At 41.1% G+C, this 19242-nt stretch overlaps 2 protein-coding genes across 3 annotated transcripts in view; one reads left to right on the top strand and one right to left on the bottom strand.

The window, feature by feature from the left end:
- The window catches only part of LOC120486576 (cell adhesion molecule CEACAM5-like), a 96033-nt gene that overhangs the window by 64717 nt on the left and 12074 nt on the right, over positions 1-19242 (bottom strand). The gene's annotated exons all lie outside the window — the stretch shown is intronic.
- LOC120486621 (SLAM family member 9-like) overlaps positions 12521-19242 on the top strand; it is a 62354-nt gene continuing 55632 nt past the window's right edge. Inside the window, exon 1 of one of the 2 annotated variants that reach the window (XM_039682765.2) lies at positions 12521-12576. The gene's annotated coding sequence lies outside the window, so the exon portion shown is untranslated. Of the gene's footprint in view, positions 12662-19242 lie in introns of both variants that reach the window. The other variant, XM_039682766.2, reaches the window with a different exon arrangement.

The following is a 19242-nucleotide window of genomic DNA, read 5'->3' as shown; positions in this document are numbered from 1 at the left end:
AAACACAAAATTATCCTAGCAACCGAATCCTGCTGTTGTGTTGCCCACCGTTCAGAAAGGATCCATTCGTGTTTCACACACCAGATTCTGAAAACGTTAATTGAGAGGTTTTAATATAATGCAGTGTCATTGTCGACCAATTTCATTTATTTTAAAAAAGTGAATGTTTATCATGTGAGCTAGTCAGCGTGCCGCCGCCATGTTTGCGTGACGTCACTCGCATCTCTGCAACAAAAGTTACGGACATCCGCACGAGTTGTAAATACGATTTAAAATTGGTGATTCATTTAATTAATAACATTATATTGCACGTTTCTTAGCAGAAGGTGGAAAGTATCACTTTGTGATTTGGGCAAATTAACAGTAGCCTACAGAGTGATCGCATTTAGCCTAACGTTACTAAAAACACATGGACAATTCCCACAGACTTGGAATGAATGAGAGACCCGAGCAATATCATCGTTTATTGGACTCTTTAACCCACAACAACCACTCACGGAACACCGTATCGACCACATAGGAAGTCTCAACAACCTCAGACCACCTTGACAGGGGACTAACGTTATTGAGAAGCTGGAGAAAGTGCAGAATGCAGATCTTCATCGGTCCCTCAGAAGTGTGCAGTCTGACTGACGCCATCAGGATCCCTCAAGGTGAGATTTAACAGTCTTTTTGAGACATTTGGGATTGAACTTTCATTTTACCGAGACAGTTCCGTTTCTGCTTAAACATTTTTGTTGTTTAAATTGCCGATTGAATTGCCGTCGTGAAGCTCGAATTTGCGAAAATCGCTTGTAACGGTTCTTACGTAAATCTTTGGGCATATCATTGTAAGTAATGAACCGGTAGGTAGCATACAATACATTAGTTATAGGCTATTCATATTTTATGAAAGCGTTACATAAAGTCTGTTACATATCTGCAAAACTGGCTACTGCAAATCACATAATTTTCTCTGTCGCAATTTTAAAATAAATAAATAAAATATTAACATTATTTTATGGGCCATTCCTTATTTCAGGTGACATAAATGTGTCCTGTATTTTCTGTCTGCTGTTTAGAATTACAACCAACACGATTCAAAAGAATGAATCGTTCTTTTGAGTCGGTTCTTTTCAATAAATAGGCTAAACGGGTTAGCCGAATGGTTTGAATCGATTCGCGAGTCACACTGAATGATTCATTAAAGGTATAGTTCACCCAAAAATGTAAATTTTATCCTCATTTACTCGCCCTCAAGTTGTTCCAAATTTCTCTCATCTGCTGAACACAAAATATCATATTTTGAAGAATAATGGGCAACCAAACCTTTCCTGGTCCCCATTGACATCCATTCATAGTATTTATTTTCCCATCAACTGTCTGGTTATTCTTGTAGAGGTTAATTTATATTTTGCACACTAGAGAGCGCTAGTTTTACAGTGTAAGCACATGTGTCATGACTCATAACAGAGGCTCAGAGTTTAGCTGGTTAGCATAGCCTTGTTAGGCCCTGCTGTTAGATACTAATATACAATCTTTCATGCAGCCAAAAAGCGTTTTTGGAGGCTTTTAATAGTGTGAAATAGATGATTGTTTTTTGTCTGCTAAAGAAGTTTTAATATAGAGTGATCAGTCACATGACATGATTCAGGCGGTTTGGCGTTTGTCATGCTACACTGCTAGTGGTTGTAAAAGAAAGTTTTTAAAACTATTGGAAAATGTTATTGCTTTTAGTTCGTAACTCCCCAAAATGGATAAAACAAAATAAATCACTTACTGATGATACACAACTTTAAACAAAAATAATGCACTGCACTTGCATTTTTTTTATTTATTATTTTCTACTTATTTGTATACAGTATGTAATTGTGTAAAGCCATATTCGGGCGGGACTAGTTTAACATGGAGGGTGGAGTAAAGTTATCACCAGGGCTTTTCTCAGTGATTGTAGTCCCGTCCTCCAAATGTGCCGTCTCAGTGATCATTGGGTGCGTTCTAGACCCTGGGAATAGTTTGTGCCAAAATTCAAGTGTTTTACACACACCATTCACATCAAAAAGAGGACTGAAAGCACTTTTTACAAGCACAAAACTTATTTTATCTTTAAGTAAGTGCCTATTACCAACATAATCCAAGCAGAATTTAATTAATATATCATTTAACCGAACCTAACTGTCATATCTGTATAACTGTTATAGGTTGGCTATAGGTTATTGGTGTTTGTGCACATGATATCAGGAAGCAACATATACACACATGACGACAGGAGTGAGGGCGGTGCGTAAATTGAGTTATCTCTCCCACTTCTGTTTTACTGAGATCTCTAATCCCATGTGGATTGATGGCCATTATTATTACAGACGTCCTGTGGTAAAAGTACATTCCTCCATCTACCCTAGTAAAACTAATCCTGTCCAAATAGGGCAAACATGATATGTTCTTCACTGAAAATATGGGTGGACCCAGGCGTGATGAGAACAGTGGAAACTTCTCAGAAATAATGAAGTGTTGCTTGAGCTGTAAATAACTTGCTGAGACTAACACTTCTTATCTGTAGGATCACAGCAGGGCCAAGGGTATATGAGTATAAGATCATGGACATACAGAGAGATTCATATGCTAATGAATATCAATCTTTCACATACACAGTAGGCTATATGATACATTTTAATTTTTCACAAAGTAAGATCTCGCAGAAACTATATTTTTCTCAAACATTTTGTATTATTTATTTTGAGGTAAAACCGTTTCTCAAAAAGAGGAAGTTAAATTGTGGAAGTTCTTCAAGCCCACCAGATTCACAGAAACGGACACTCACACTATCAACGCCTCAAGACATGCAAACACTGATGAGCATAAACCACAAACGTCCATACAGATGAAACCCCTTTGAACCAGATCTGAAACTGAGGCCTTCAGTGGTTTGAATGCAATACTGTAAAATACACCAAAAACATCTGTTTGCTGCTCATATTTATCATGATATTAAATGTGTAATAAGTCATTCTGCAGATTTTAATCCTCAATATTTATGTGAAGTTTTGATTTGAACTCAAACCATCAGAATAATGGTCATCATCATGTTAAATAATGACATTTGATCTGCAAGCATTGAGAATAATAAAGAATATAAAACTAACATACAAAACTAAAAAAAACATCCAGCTAAGAATAAATACTTGTGAACAAATTTCTGAGCCGTTCCTTTTAAGCTTTTACATCACAACCACATGGTGTAAAGTTTAGCTAAATGCTAATGCTCAGCTTTTGTGCTAAACGCTCCGCTTTCTTGTTTGACCTTTCGACCAGCACTTTGGTTGTTATTAAATGTGCTATATAAATCAATAAAACTATACTAAAACTAAACCAGTATGCATTAACAAGCAGGATCCCAGAAATCAAATGAAGCTAAAATTATTCAAAAACATTTTTTAAAAACCATTATTTTATTGAATATTAGTTTTTATCATCTAAATTGTGCTGCGAATTATTGCAAAGCTACTTAGTCCTAAATTATGCAATTAATATCAAGTCCAAACGTTAGTACAAAGCCATGTGTACATAAAGCATTTATATTTACAATAAATAATAGTTTAGCAACTGAACGTTATATTGCAAATATTTGCATTTGGGCCGAATGATAAGTTAAGTGAGCCCATAAATTTGATTTAAGCCAGGTCGGGTTTTCTATTGTGTTTTGTTGAGCTGCTTGCCTGCTTTTCTGTGGTTTTGTACTAGAAGCCCTTGTCTTTCTAAAACCTCACGCATGTCTATCCCTCAGTCTAGACACCCTTATTTAGCCTATAAACAAATAAAAGAAATATCTTATTCAACTTTAGCATTATTTGTGCTTGTTAGGCAAGGTAAGGCAGGTCAAGATTTAAAAAAAAAAATATTATAGCGAACACAATATCTATTTACGTTTTGTGCATTGATGGTTAATTCAATCTCATTAGTCCTATCTGTTTGTTTACTTCACCCCAGCGATGGATATCTACATTTTTGTATGATTCATATTATTTATACAAAATCGCCACCTTGTAAAATAGTTGTTTTTTTCTCTGTGAGATCGGGATATTGCACATTTCCCACACGCCGGTAATTAATTTTGCTTTAAAATGGTTTAGGCTAGAATTTTATGATATATGTTGATAAATACTATGTAATTTTCACTTATGTAAAGTTTGTAAATGTTTTTTTTTTGGCAGTATTAATGTGTGATAAATAGACAAATCTTGTTTTCTCGAACACTATTTGACTCTGTACGACTTTTGTACGATTTTCTACCAGAAAATTCTGCCCACACAACACAAATAAAAGTATTTTAAGTAAAAGTAATAGAAACGTTCAGAGTCACAGTCAGTGACGATGTTTACATGCACTTGAAATCATCTCATGTGCCCTGAAACATGTAAACGCAGCACTTCTTTAGCATGTTGCAGTTTTGTCGCCATATCCGTCTTTCTTGTGTGCATGTACACTGTACTGACTGTGATCAATGCATCATTTGAGAAGAAGTGCTTCAGCGTCTCGGGACGACACTTGCATACACCACCTCATCCTCCTGCTGAAAAACACAAAGACAGAAGATACAATCAGATACATGCTATGCATGAACTTTAACTTATAAAGGAGGCCCTGTCTGTTACACCTACTTTAAACTACACCGTAAATCACTCATATTCAGTGTCACCATTTTTGTTTTTAATATTTATCCCTATATTATTTAATAGGCTAGTCCTTTTTTCAGCATATGGTCCATTATATCATATATTAGTCCGGTTTCACAGACAGGGCTTAGATTAAGCCAGGATTAGGGCTAAATTCAATTATGGCATTTTAGAAGCTTTTATTATAAAATGCCTTGGATAAACATTAACTGGTGTGCATCCTGAGTCAAAACAATGGCATTGAAGTATATTAAGATGCATCAGTGCAAGTGGCCTTCTGTTAAAACAGCTCAAACATGCATTTTAGTCTAAATCAAGTCTGAAACCAGAGGAAAGTGTCTGGGATTTTCTGCCGGCTGTTTAGAATTAGAACCAATTATTAATAAATGAATCACTATTTTGAATCGGTTCTTTGCAATCAATTAGCCAAACGAGTTAGGAAAATGGTTTGAATTGATTTGCGATTAAGCCCGAATTATGCATTATGCATTAGACAGTAGATGGATCCCATTGACTTCCATAGTATAGAGAACCAGGAGCCCTGGATGAAGTGAATCTTTACAGTCTTTTGAAACCAAAATAATGCATTGTCTGTCTGTGATGAAGCTCTTTATTAAGTTAAACTTATTTGTTAATGACAATTTACTGCAGATCAAATTTTTTTTAAACCTGAATATAAAAACATATTTAAAAAAATGTAGACCTGAATATGAAAAAAGTATATAGTATACTATATAGTATATAGTATATATGCTGATCTTGCCCCATCTGTTAACAGTAGAGCTATTCCTAGAGGTTAATTAATATTTTGTACACTAGAGAGCGCTAGTTTTACAGTGTAAGCACATGTATCTCATGACTCTCTAACAGGGGCTCAGAGTTTAGCAGGTTAGCATAGCCTTGTTAGGCCCTGCTGTTACATACTACTGTAATTATGCCATTCTGTAGGCAAACGTCATCTTTCCTTTGATGGTTATTAAATGGTAGTAAATTATTTTTGGATGCCTCTAATAGTGTAAAATAGATGTGTGTTTTTCCACTGACTGTTAAAGGAAGTTTTAAGATAGCCTAAAGAGCTATCAGAGAGTGAGTCACATGACATTATTAGTCATGCGGTTGGCGTCTGTCATGCTACACTGCTAGTGATGTAAAAAAAAAAAGTTTGCTACTGGAAAATCATCACTGTTTAAAACAATGACTCAATTGCAATGCTTTTATTTTTACTACTTATCTTTATAAGGATTGTTTCTTTTACATTAACAGATCAACATTAGTTGGGTGGACCCAGGCGTGATAAGAACAGTGGAAACTTCTCAGAAATAATGAAGTGTTGCTTGAGCTGTAAATAACATTGAGACTAACACTTCTTATCTGTAGGATCACAGCAGGGCCAAGGGTATATGAGTATAAAGATCATGGACATACAGAGAGATTCATATGCTGCTGAATATCAATCTTTCACATACACATAATAGGCTATATGATGCATGCATATCACATGAACATTTCACGTTTACACAATAAGATCTCAAAGAGAATATATTTTTCTCAAGCTGTTTGCATTATTTATTATGAGGTAAAACCGTTTCTCAAAAAGAGGAAGTAAAATTGTGGAAGTTCTTCAAGCCCACCAGATTCACAGAAACACACACTCACACTATCAACGCCTCAAGACATGCAAACACTGATGCACACTGACCACAAACGTCCAGTAAAGACACATTCTTCTCACACACGTTCTCAACAGATGAAAACACTTTCCTTTCCAGATCTGAAACTGAGGCCTTCTGTGTTTTGAGTTTGTTGAATGCAATACTGTAAAATATACCAAAAACATCTGTTTGCTGCTCATATTAATCATGAAATTAAATGTTTACTGTCATTCTGTAGATTTTAATGCTCAAGATTTATGTGAAGTTTTGATTTGAACTCACTCCATCAGAATAATGGCCATCATCATGTTAAGTAATGGCATTTGATCTGCAAGCATTGAGGAGAACAAATAATATCAAACTAACAAACATCCAGCTAAAAATAAATACTTCCATGTTCAACAGTTTTGTTGCCATAGTCTGTGCTATGGTTATCACTGAGCCAGTCATTGGAATTTTAATGTTAAATTTGAAACATTGAAGCGTGTACGTTGCCATTAGTCCTCTTAGAAGCAAGAAAAACTTTTATTCAAATTCTGGTTTACATATAGCCTAAAAAATGTGCAAAGAGCGCTCACTTTACAATCACTAAAACATAAGTCACTCATCATTTCATCACAATCTCATTAAGTTCTGTTATTATCAATGAGGCTGCCTACACTGGACAACAAATCTCTTATTTATTGTACATCTTGTCTACACTGTTTGGTATGATGAGAGGATTTACAAGCATTCAGAACTCAGCGTCAGCACTGAACAAAAACTCGTCGGTATCTTAACCGGTGAGGGGATTTTGACTAATAGAAATATTTGACATTCTCCAAAGCACAAACACAAATACTGATTGGAGCATTTGTCATTATTTTTGTCAACAGGCTGGCTATTATTACAGTATCTAATGAGTGCTCTTGCTTTCATGGAAAATAAATAAAACGTGAAAAAAAAACAGAAGGGCTAAATGAAAATGCTAATTTACTCAGTGACATTATGGTGGTGCTTATGGAAAAGCAGAAATACCTGGTTAAGTACACAAAAAAGCCTTGGAGGCTGACGAGGAGCAGGAAGCCTCCAGGGGGGGAGCCGGCAGTGTAGGCGACCAGTGTAGGACCCTTAGGGCAGACATGGCACAGGGGTATAGCCCCCAACATTTTTTTGTGCTGAACTATGTGCTTAGTGACAAGCTCAGGGTCCGGTATAGGGGGTGTGGCGATGGTCACCTTGGCTGGAGATGAGGGTTTGAGTGAGGCGGACATGACATGAACAGTCTCAGGCCCGGCAGGACTGACTTGAAGTGCAGGCTCAGCAGAATTGATGTGAAGATCAGACTGACGTGAAGCGCAGGCTTGACAGGACCGGCGTGAAGAAGCTCAGACTCGACAGGACCGGCGTGAAGAAGCTCAGGCTCGACATGAAGAAGCTCAGACTCGACATGAAGAAGCTCAGGCTCGACATGAAGAAGCTCAGGCTCGACATGAAGAAGCTCAGGCTCGGCAGGACCGGCGTGAAGAAGCTCAAGCTCGACATGAAGAAGCTCAGGCTCGGCAGGACCGGCGTGAAGAAGCTCCGACTCGACATGAAGAAGCTCAGGCTCGGCAGGACCGGCGTGAAGAAACTCAGGCTCGGCAGGACCGGCGTGAAGAAGCTCAGGCTCGACGTGAAGAAGCTCAGGCTCGGCAGGACCGGCGTGAAGAAACTCAAGCTCGACATGAAGAAGCTCAGACTCGGCAGGACCGGCGTGAAGAAACTCAAGCTCGACATGAAGAAGCTCAGACTCGGCAGGACCGGCGTGAAGAAACTCAAGCTCGACATGAAGAAGCTCAGGCTCGGCATGACCGGCGTGAAGAAGCTCAAGCTCGACATGAAGAAGCTCAGACTCGGCAGGACCGGCGTGAAGAAGCTCAGGCTCGACGTGAAGAAGCTCAGGCTCGGCATGACCGGCGTGAAGAAGCTCAAGCTCGACATGAAGAAGCTCAGACTCGGCAGGACCGGCGTGAAGAAGCTCAAGCTCGACATGAAGAAGCTCAGACTCGGCAGGACCGGCGTGAAGAAGCTCAGGCTCGACGTGAAGAAGCTCAGGCTCGGCAGGACCGGCGTGAAGAAACTCAAGCTCGACATGAAGAAGCTCAGACTCGGCAGGACCGGCGTGAAGAAACTCAAGCTCGACATGAAGAAGCTCAGGCTCGACATGAAGAAGCTCAGGCTCGACATGAAGAAGCTCAGACTCGGCAGGACCGGCGTGAAGAAACTCAAGCTCGACATGAAGAAGCTCAGGCTCGACATGAAGAAGCTCAAGCTCGACATGAAGAAGCTCAAGCTCGACATGAAGAAGCTCAGGCTCGACATGAAGAAGCTCAGACTCGGCAGGACCGGCGTGAAGAAACTCAGGCTCGGCAGGACCGGCATGAAGAAGCTCAAGCTCGACATGAAGAAGCTCAGGCTCGACATGAAGAAGCTCAGGCTCGACATGAAGAAGCTCAAGCTCGACATGAAGAAGCTCAAGCTCGACATGAAGAAGCTCAGGCTCGGCAGGACCGGCGTGAAGAAGCTCAGGCTCGGCAGGACCGGCGTGAAGAAGCTCAGGCTCGACATGAAGAAGCTCAGGCTCGACATGAAGAAGCTCAGACTCGACATGAAGAAGCTCAAGCTCGACATGAAGAAGCTCAGGCTCGGCAGGACCGGCGTGAAGAAGCTCAGGCTCGGCAGGACCGGCGTGAAGAAGCTCAGGCTCGACATGAAGAAGCTCAGGCTCGGCAGGACCGACGTGGGGCTCTGGCTGATGGTCAGGTGTGACGTGAAGATCAAGAGACTCGGGAGTAACGGCCATCTTGTAATGTGGCTCAGGGCTAATCTCGGGATGTAGAGCCATTTCTAGGCTGAACTCGGAAACAGAAGCCATCTCAGGGCTAAACTCGGGAACTGGAACTGTCTCATGGGCTGATCTCAGAATCTGAAGCTTTCTCTGGGCTGAAGTTTGTAGTAAAACATGGGGCTGATGACCAGAGAAGGGAAGCTGATTTCAGCGCTGACCGTAGACGCATAAACGCAGGATCTGACACTTTTGCCCCCAGGTCCATGCTGTTAGAAATCTTCCTCGTTCAGGGAAACACTGGTAAAGTGAATTTTAATAGTCTTGCTATTAGTGATGATGACATGGAGCAATGGACTGATGTGACCTTAAGTTTGCATATTTACTTGCTGTTTTTTATAATGGTGTTGTCAGCTTTACTGACATCTCATTTCACACTAAAGTTTTTTTTTCTTCCCCAGTTAACTTCCTGTTTTCTGTTAACCATCTGTGCTGCTGCATCTTTCACAGAATTAACTTCAATTCTCTTCATCTTTTTTCTAAAATTACTTTAATACTAGTGAAACAATTGATGTCCATTCCTCTTAAGTTCCCCAGAATCACAAATGGTTTCTTGTATGGAAAGTCACAACAATTCTGAATATTCTATACAATTCACATAATTAATTTAAAACAATTTTTTGTTGCATAGAAAAAAATAAGAGTAAGTGGTCGAACAAAATAAATTTGCTTTGTACCAGGGATGGGCAGTTTCTCTGTAGTACTGCTGTCCTGCACCTGAACCAATCTATGTCTTCAGCATTACTAAAAAGGCGAGTGATTTAAAAAAAAAAATGTAATCAGGTTTGGATCTAAACTTTGCAGGATAGTAGCCCTGCAGGACCGAAGTTGCCCATCCCTGTTTAAAGGGCAAGACACCAATGACACAGTTATAAATGATCTTACCGCTTTTTGCACATTTCTTTTGTAGAATATTGGATCAGCATAAGTTATCTCATCATCAGAAGTCCGAACCGTTTCTAAGAAGAAGAATAGATGTATTAAAACAAAACAATAGAGCTCAATCTTAAAACTATAAGATTTAGAGATATAAGATGTGTCTTCATTAAAGGGTAACTAAACACCAAAACAACTTTTTTTAGTTAATGATCTGTAAGAATGGAGCTTCATAAATGCTGTTCATTGATTCGAGTACATTTTTTGACAATTGAGTATAAAGTGTTTTGATTTTCAAATATATGGTGTAAAAACGTCTAAGTGCTGCCCTCTTCAGGTTAAACGGAAAGCTCCTGCAGTAGGGGTACTTGCTGACATAGCGAACTCTCAGACGCGACTCTGTCACACCCTTGGTGCGAGCTCACCACGCCCTTGGCAACCCCTGGTATAAAAGCATCTGGTTCCGTCAAAACTACTGTAGCGAGTCAGGAGTTGGATTTATGAGTATTGAAAACGATCAGGATATCATATATTAGTTTAGTACAGTGATCAGGATAGTGACGGAATAGAGGTGGACATGGGCTTCTCCACACGCAGTGCCAAACACTGCTCGTCCTGCATGGACTCCTCCACCGCAGCGACGTCTTGATGTGAGTGATCATGGATATTTTAATCACAATTTATGGTTAGGATAAAGTTAATCCTCTGGGGTCGACAAACGAGCCGGTGCATTTTGCTGGATTTTTTCACATAGCGGCAGAATATCAATATGAATACATGCCCACAGAGCGTGCGCTATTGAGATCAACTCGATGACAAAACTCATCAGATGCCGGTCGCGATGCGGGAGTTAAGACCGCAGTTTGAGCCAGCGTCTCGAATGGATTTGGCCCTGTGTCTACATACAATTCACCCTCATCCACTTCAGGTGAAGGTGAGAGAGAAAAGTCCTCGACTTCAAATGGCCGCTCTGTTGCAAAGGCAGTTACTTGCGTCGCTCCAGTCTCGCTCTATTTTAGAGTCTGACAGCAGCTGTCACTCACGGCGGGTCTCAGGTGCACGCCCCCTGGCCCCGCTGGGGTCTGCCCATTTTTTCAGCATTTTTCAAATATTGCTAGTGGGTGGAGTCAGGCTCTGACCAGGGGTTTAGTTACTCTTTAACATGTTTTATTATTTTGAAGTATAATATTAAAGTGTATCCTTATGTTGGCTTGAATGTATTATTATAATTCTGAGACAAAATCTTCCAAAGCTTTCTACCTACACCCACCAAACTCGACTCAGACCTTTAGACTGTTCTTACTTAGTGTTCTATCTCTTTTATAACTGATTGAATATACGGTTTTCCAAAATCCCATTACATTCCCACTTACATTTTTACAAGTTCAAATAAGCCAAAACTATTCCGACTTCAACTATCACAATTCAAAACACACAGAAGGCCACTAGACTCATTGAAGCTTGTTTATGTAATATTTCTAAGCCATGTATACCTCATGTAGCCCCGCCCCTTTTCAGCACTGTGCTTATTGTGTTCTGTCTTCTGGTTTGTATTTCCAGAGCATGAAGGTAACATCTTATGGATTTATGAAGGAACCATTTGTTTTAAAAGCTTCCCAGTCCACTGACATTATGACATCCACATCAAACATTACAATGCTTGCAATAACTTTATTACTATATATCCACTTCACCAGCTTACTCTTCGACAGAAATGCCAATGTATAGAGCTACCGTAAAAACAGAAGTTGTGTGCTTGTTTCTCTTGTGCACAAGTTCTGTAGACCCATTTAATCCTTCATTCTAATATTACCTTTCTTCCTTCCTTTCTTCCTTTCTTCAGAAGTCCGAACCGTTTCTAAGAAGAAGAATAGATGTATTAAAACAATAGAGCTCAATCTTAAACTCTGAGATATAAGATGTTTCTTCATTAACATGTTTCATTATTTCAAGTATAATATTCAAGTATAGACCATTTCACAAGATGTAAACAACACTGGTCCAGAAGCACTTCCTGTTTCAGTTTTTTAACACTACATAAAAGCTGGGATAAAATACAACCAACAGAACATATAAAACTGAAACAAAAAGTTAAACAAACATCTTTAAGATGTTTTCTTTACATGTGAAATAAAGAAAACAGTTACAAACTAAAACAGGAAGTGTTTCTGGACCAGTGTTTACATCTTGTGAAATGGTCTATATCCTTATTATGTTGGCTATAACTTATTATTATAATTCTGAGACAAAATCTTTTAAAGCTTTCAACCTACATCCACCAAACCAAACTTGTTTCTCTGGTGCATAAGTTCTAGACTCATTTAATCCTCCATTCTAATATTACCTTTCTTCCATCCATGCTTACCTTCTTGATCTGTTTTCCCACGTTTTTTGCAGATCCAGAAGATCCCGACTAAAGTAACAGTCAACAGAGATCCAGCAACAGCAGCAGCACCAGCAAAGATCAGCATATGATTCTGAGTGACCACGTCTGAATTGGAAGGGGAAGGAGACGACTGTGAGGGAGACTGTGGGGATGACTGCGAAGGAGACTGCGAAGGAGACTGCGAAGGAGACTGTGTGACCTCTGCTGTAATGGGTACAGAGTCTTTAGTGTGAGTAAGTTTATAAAATAAAACTAAGTGAATATGTCTGATCTACAACAGACACTATAAACATCAGCACAGCTGAGTTAAAGGGTTAGTTCACCCAAAAATGAAAATTCTGTCAGTATTTACTCACCCTCATGTTGTTCCAACCCCGTAAGACCTTCGTTCATCTTCGGAAAACGAATTAAGATATTTAAGATATTAAAATCGCTCCTGCATACAGTCCATAGGCTTCTTGAGGGACTGGCTCTTGCCGTCCCCGAAAAGTCATAAAAGACATCGTTAAAATAGTCCAAGTGACTACAGGGGCTCAATCTTAAGTTTATCAAACGACGAGAACACTTTTGTGCGCAAAAAAACAACAAAAATAACGACTTTATTTCAACTATTCGTTTATTTCTCCCTCTGCGCGAGTCAGCTAACTAGTTTAATAGCGTAAGCTTCTGTTATTGTACGTCACACGCATCACACACACATGACCAGCGTCGACCAATAGTGAGCCTACGTGTGACGTAGCTCTACGCATTCACACTACGTTAACGGACTATAGGCTTATGGAGAAGGAAGTGAATAGTTGAAATAAAGTCGTTATTTTTGTTGTTTTTTTGCGCACAAAAGTGTTCTCGTCGTTTGATAAACTTAAGATTGAGCCCCTGTAGTCACTTGGACTACTTTAACGATGTCTTCAATTACTTTTCGAGGACAGCAAGAGCCAGTCCCTCAAGAAGCCTATGGACTGTATGCAGGAGCGATTTTAATATCCTAAATATCTTAATTTGTGTTCCGAAGATGAACGAAGGTCTTACGGGGTTGGAACAACATGAGGGTGAGTAAATACTGACAGAATTTTCATTTTTGGGTGAACTAACCCTTTAAGCATCTCTGCATCTGCTCCAAATTCTATGTGAAGATACAATGGCACATAAATGTAATATAAGCACAATATCTGAATCGCCTCAACCTTCACTGTTACAGGCGGATCTGATGCTGCTTTGTTTTTGTTTTGTACATTAAATGCACCATCAGAACAACCGTAAACGATGTTGTCATGACTGAGCATACTTGAACGCTCTCCTGCAAAAATTAGCATTATCATCCGAATCACAATCTCACTGACTAGATCAAACCTCAGTATTGTATTATCTACATTTCCTTTCCCTGACATGATATGTTTACCTGACTAATACTAGTTAAGTTGTTATGCAGTTGCAAGTCTATTGGGAGCTACAAAAAATTCTAATGGAATAATAGCAAGCATGAGGCAGCATGTGTCTTCTACTATTTAAATATTAATTTTAAAGGGTCTGTAAGGTAGGCCTGTCGCCATGCTTTTTAAAAATTTGTGTATTACAAATACATTCCTTGTTGCATTACAATTGCAAGTTTCACTGTTCTGTCAAAAATGTACTGTATAAGCCATCTACTGTATTTAAACAAGCATCAGGTATTGTTTGTTATTCTCTGTGGTGTTGACATCCTTTCTTTACCCCCACCTTTTCAGCACCCCCACCCCAAAACATCTTCGCCTGAATAGAATAATCAAATGCCAGATAAATTATTATAATAATGGCCAGTAATCAATTGGCATTCCAGCCTAGATTCGACATAGTGACAAAATGCAGTCAGTTAGACATATTTCCAGGAGCAGAGTTGGCTACCCCTGATTTATATAATATTTGTGATATACTTCATATACTTTTTGGTCAAAAAATGGTACAATATTTGACTTTTTAATGTACCTGCACATGTGTGTCTGCAGTGTGTGTTGATGTCCAGATGTGTGGTCTGCTTGCTGATGGGATTGTTCAGCACACAGCTGTAGGTGTTGTTATCCTGATATTCCACCTCCAGAGGTAGAGAGAGACTGATGCTGAGATCACACACACTGATGTTGGACAATACACTCATTCCTCTGTACCAGGAGAGAGTCGCATCACACACACTCAACACTGATGAACACACCAATGAACAATTTGATGATGATGATGTTGATGATGATGAAGAACAGGGTGAAGAGTTACTGATGACAGGAACAGGGAGAGGAGCTGGAATATAGAGCATTAAGAATATGAATAACTCACAACAAACTGTTGACATTTTTATCCATCCATCCATACATCTTTTTCCGCTCATCCGGGGCCAGGTCGCGGGGGCAGCAGTCTAAGCAGAGATGCCCAGACTTCCCCCTCCCTAGACACTTCCTCCAGCTCTTCTGGAGGGGCACCGAGGCGTTCCCAGGCCAGCCGGGAGACATAGTCTCTCCAGCGTGTCCTAGGTCTTCCCCGGGATCTCCTCCCAGTGGGACGTGCCCCGAACACGTCCCCAGGGAGGCGTCCAGGAGGCATCTGGAACAGATGCCCGAGCCACCTCAGCTGACCCCTCTCGATGTGGAGGAGCAGCGGCTCATCTCTGAGCTCCTCCCGAGTGACCGAGCTTCTCACCCTATCTCTAAGGGATCGCCCAGCCACCCTGCGGAGAAAGCTCATTTTGGTCGCCTGTATCTGGGATCTTGTCCTTTCGGTCATGACCCAAAGCTCATGACCATAGGTGAGAGTAGGAACGTAGATTGACCGGTAAATCGAGAGCTTTGCCTTACGGCTCAGCTCCTTCTTTACCACAACAGACCGGTCGTGTCGACCAAGACAGCCCCACAACATCCAGAGACTTGAGGTATTCAGGGCGGATCTCATCCACCCCCGTTGCCTTGCCACCGAGGAGTTTCTTGACTACCTCGGTGACCTCAGCTAGGGTGATGGACGAGTCCACCTCTGAGCCCTCAGCCTCTGCTTCCTCAATAGAAGACGTGACGGCGTGATTGAGGAGATCCTCGAAGTATTCCTTCCACCGTCCGACGACATCCCCAGTTGAAGTCAACAGCTGCCCACCCCTACTGTAAACAGCATTGGTAGGGGACTGTTTCCCTCTCCTGAGGTGCTGGAAAGTTTGCCAGAATCTCTTCGAGGCCAGCCGATAGTCCTTCTCCATGGCCTCACCGAACTCCTCCCAGGCCCGAGTTTTTGCCTCCACTACCACCCGGGCCGCAGTCCGCTTGGCCTGCCGGTACCCGTCAGCTGCCTCTGGAGTCCCATGAGCCAACCAGGCCAGATAGGACTCCTTCTTCAGCTTGACGGCATCCTTTACTTCCGGTGTCCACCACCGGGTTCGAGGATTGCCGCCTCGACAGGCACCAGAGACCTTACGGCCACAGCTCCGAGCAGCCGTTTCGACAATGGAGGTGGAGAACATGGTCCACTCAGACTCAATATCTCCAGCCTCCCTCGGGATCTGGTCGTAGCTCTGCCGGAGGTGAGAGTTGAAGATCTCTCTGAATGGAGATTCGGCCAAACGTTCCCAGCAACGTTGAAGTCCCCCAGCAGAACGACGGAGTCCCCAGTCTGAGCACTTTCCAGCAGTCCTCCAAGAGACCCCAAGAAAGCTGGGTACTCTGCACTGCCTTTTGGCAGTGAGAGACCTATCCCTGACCCGTAGGCGCAGGGAAACGACCCTCTCGTTCACCGGGGTAAACTCCAACACATGGCGGCTGAGCTGGGGGGCTATAAGCAAACCCACACCAGCCCGCCACCTCTCACCATGGGCAACTCCAGAGTGGTGAAGAGTCCATCCTCTCTCAAGGAGTATGGGTCCAGAGCCCAAGCCATGCGTAGAGGTGATCCCGACTATCTCTAGTTGGAACCTCTCAACCTCACGCACAATCTCGGGCTCCTTCCCCGCCAGCAAGGTGACGTTCCACGTCCCTAAGGCTAGTTTCCATGACATTTTTATGTTGGTGTAAATTTTTCCTCTATGATGGACATGTTTTGTGAGGTTGACAGAAAAATGAAAACCCATTCGACCAGATTGCTTTCATGTGATCGAGTGCGTTCGAACAACCACAAAAGACCTCCTACTCTATGCCTAGTTAATGCATGAACATTATGAGAAGCGCTCTAGCCAGATATCAAACGTATCAAACATTGTTCTCTTACCATTCCTGATTTCTAACACACACTCACTCAGAGCAGAATTGAAAGCTGCAGCTCTCCGTTTGTTTTTTCCGTCTTCTCCGGGCGCGCTCATACTGTATGCAAATTGTGCAAGCTTATTTTTTCCATCAGATCAAAAGGTCGGTGTGGTGAGCAGGACGAGGCCTAGAATGTGTCTAGAATACTTGTGATCCAATCAACCAAAATCCATCTTAATCCCAGGTGTAAACAGGGCCTTAATGGCCCTTTTTGTCAAAATTAGACTAAGTTGTAATTTACAAACAGCTGGTGCAACCAACCCCCCGGTGTATTTTGTGCCTGTTTCAATCAAGTTAAACCTCCCTAACCAAGTTTCTAATCTTTTTCTAGTTATTATTGTGTAAAGCTGAAATTTCCGATACGGAACACAAGAATTCTCACAAGAACAGACAGCATGCAATAAAACAAACCCACTAATCAGGAGTGAAAGAGTGTAGGACACAACCTTGCACAAATTTCTTTTCTCAATTATAAGCCTTCCTCTTCCTACTCCCTCTTCTTTTCCCATGATTCAAGTCACTAAATGTTCACTAAAAATGTCAATATACCACATATGATGTTGTAACTTGTGAATCTATTGTTTTTTCCCTTTCATGTTTGGTATCGTTTCAAAGGGGTACGTCACCGCTGGCAAAATGGACTTTCAATAAATCTTGCCTATACTGTAGATTTTTTTTTTTTTTAGATTTCGATTTTTTTTTTTTTTTAGCAAACATTTAGTCATAATGTTTATACCCACATGCTTAAATGTCCTAATTGAACTAAGGCCTAATCCTAGCTTAATCTGAGCCCTGTCTGTGAAAGCGGGCTGTAGTTTGATTAGTAAAATTGTTTCAATTTCATAGCACTAGAATAGATAATAATGAATTATTTAAGATAATTCTGTTCTTTTGTTGTTTGTGGTGTCTCTTAAAGATCACCATTGGTCCTCACCCCCGAAACCAAGTAAAACTCTTCGGGACATGTGGATGGGCCCAAAAAAATTCCACAAATGTTTAGATAGTAAAGATTTACAGATCTTTTGTTCTGGTCTGGGTATTTAAATGAGACCTATTATGCAAAATTCCCTTGCAATGTTAAGTGGTGTTTGAACATGCATGTACTGGCAGTGTGTATACACAACCACCCTATAATGGTAAAAATCGACCCAGTCCACTTTTTATAATTCCATAAATGATTAGCAGGGGTCTCAGAGCAAGTGTTTGCAGATTCTAGCAGCGTGACATCACATATGTTTAGGCCCCGCCCATGACTTCTGATGGACTCTGCCCTATTAGCATAGACCCCACCCTGTTTAGCTCCTAACCAGGGCATTTAACAGCAGCATTCAAGTAAGAAATTTATTAAAGCTACTGAGGTTTTTCAGTCAAGAGCAATGAGTGGTTTTCTAAATTTTTTGTTGTTGTTTGATTCATATGAACAACATATACACATGCAATTTCTTTACTTACTATTTACATTCATAGATATAAGAGATTACAGAGATGATAATCAAAACCAAAGCGATGGTTTAGTTTTTGTCAGAGTATCGGAGGCACCAGCTAGTAAAGGATTCATTTTGAATTAATCTTTAATATGACTCAGGAACACAGGGTTGTCTCAGAGAGTGATTCGTTCATTTTGTGTGCATGTTGCATGCACAACATCCTCTGTACAGGAAAGTTAGGTTCATGTCCAAGTCTTTGTTCATCCAGTGACAGCCCACATTTCACTCGCAGACCACCCCGCTTCAGGGGAAAATTCCATACTTTGGTCCTGAGCAACGTAGCACACGTCCGTGCAAAAGTAAAGATTTTACGGAGGAAAGGAGCTTTAGAGAGAGTTCCTCCTCCCCACAGCAAGTCAGGCTTCTACAGCCACTACTTCCTCGTTCACAAGAAAGATGGTGGCCTCAGGCCCATCCTAGATCTCAGACATTTGAATCATGCCCTCCTAAAACGGCGTTAAAGATGCTAACATTGAACAAATCTTCTCGCAATTACACCCAGGGATTAGTTACTCTCAGTAGATCTAAGAAATGCATACTTTTTTATATCCAAATAACCCTTAACAGACCAGTTTGAGATTTGTGTTCAAAGGCGTGGCATACCAATATACAGTCCTACTATTCAGAACTTTGGAACCACATACTTTTACAAAGTGCATGAGTGCAGCACTTTCCAGCCTGAGACAGAAGGTGATTACTGAATTACCTCAACAACTTACCGGCTTGCCTTGGACTCAGACTAAATCCAGGCAAGAGCTCACTGTCTCCCAGCCAGAAAGTATCTTTCCTGAGAACAGTTCTTGATTCAGTCCGAATGAGGGCGTGGAGCTCAACATTTGGCTCAGAGCAGGGGCCCTTTCCCCTCTCAGAACCTTTCAGAGGATTCTAGGCCTCATGGACTCTGCATTGCCAGGACATCTGCACCATGTCTTACCACGTCTTGGACAACATCACGGTAGGGTCCTACATAAACCAACATGGTGAACTCAGGTCGCAGCCTCTGAACAGACTAGCCCGACGCCTTATGGTCACAACGCAACCTGCGCTCTCTGAGAGCGGTGTATGTGCCAGGCAGACTG

Source organism: Pimephales promelas, chromosome 2 (genome assembly GCF_988280905.1).
Source record: "Pimephales promelas chromosome 2, fPimPro1.hap1.1, whole genome shotgun sequence".
Taxonomy (NCBI): domain Eukaryota; kingdom Metazoa; phylum Chordata; class Actinopteri; order Cypriniformes; family Leuciscidae; genus Pimephales; species Pimephales promelas.
The sequence above is the reverse complement of the archived record's forward strand: the minus strand, read 5'-3'. Positions and strand labels throughout refer to the sequence as shown.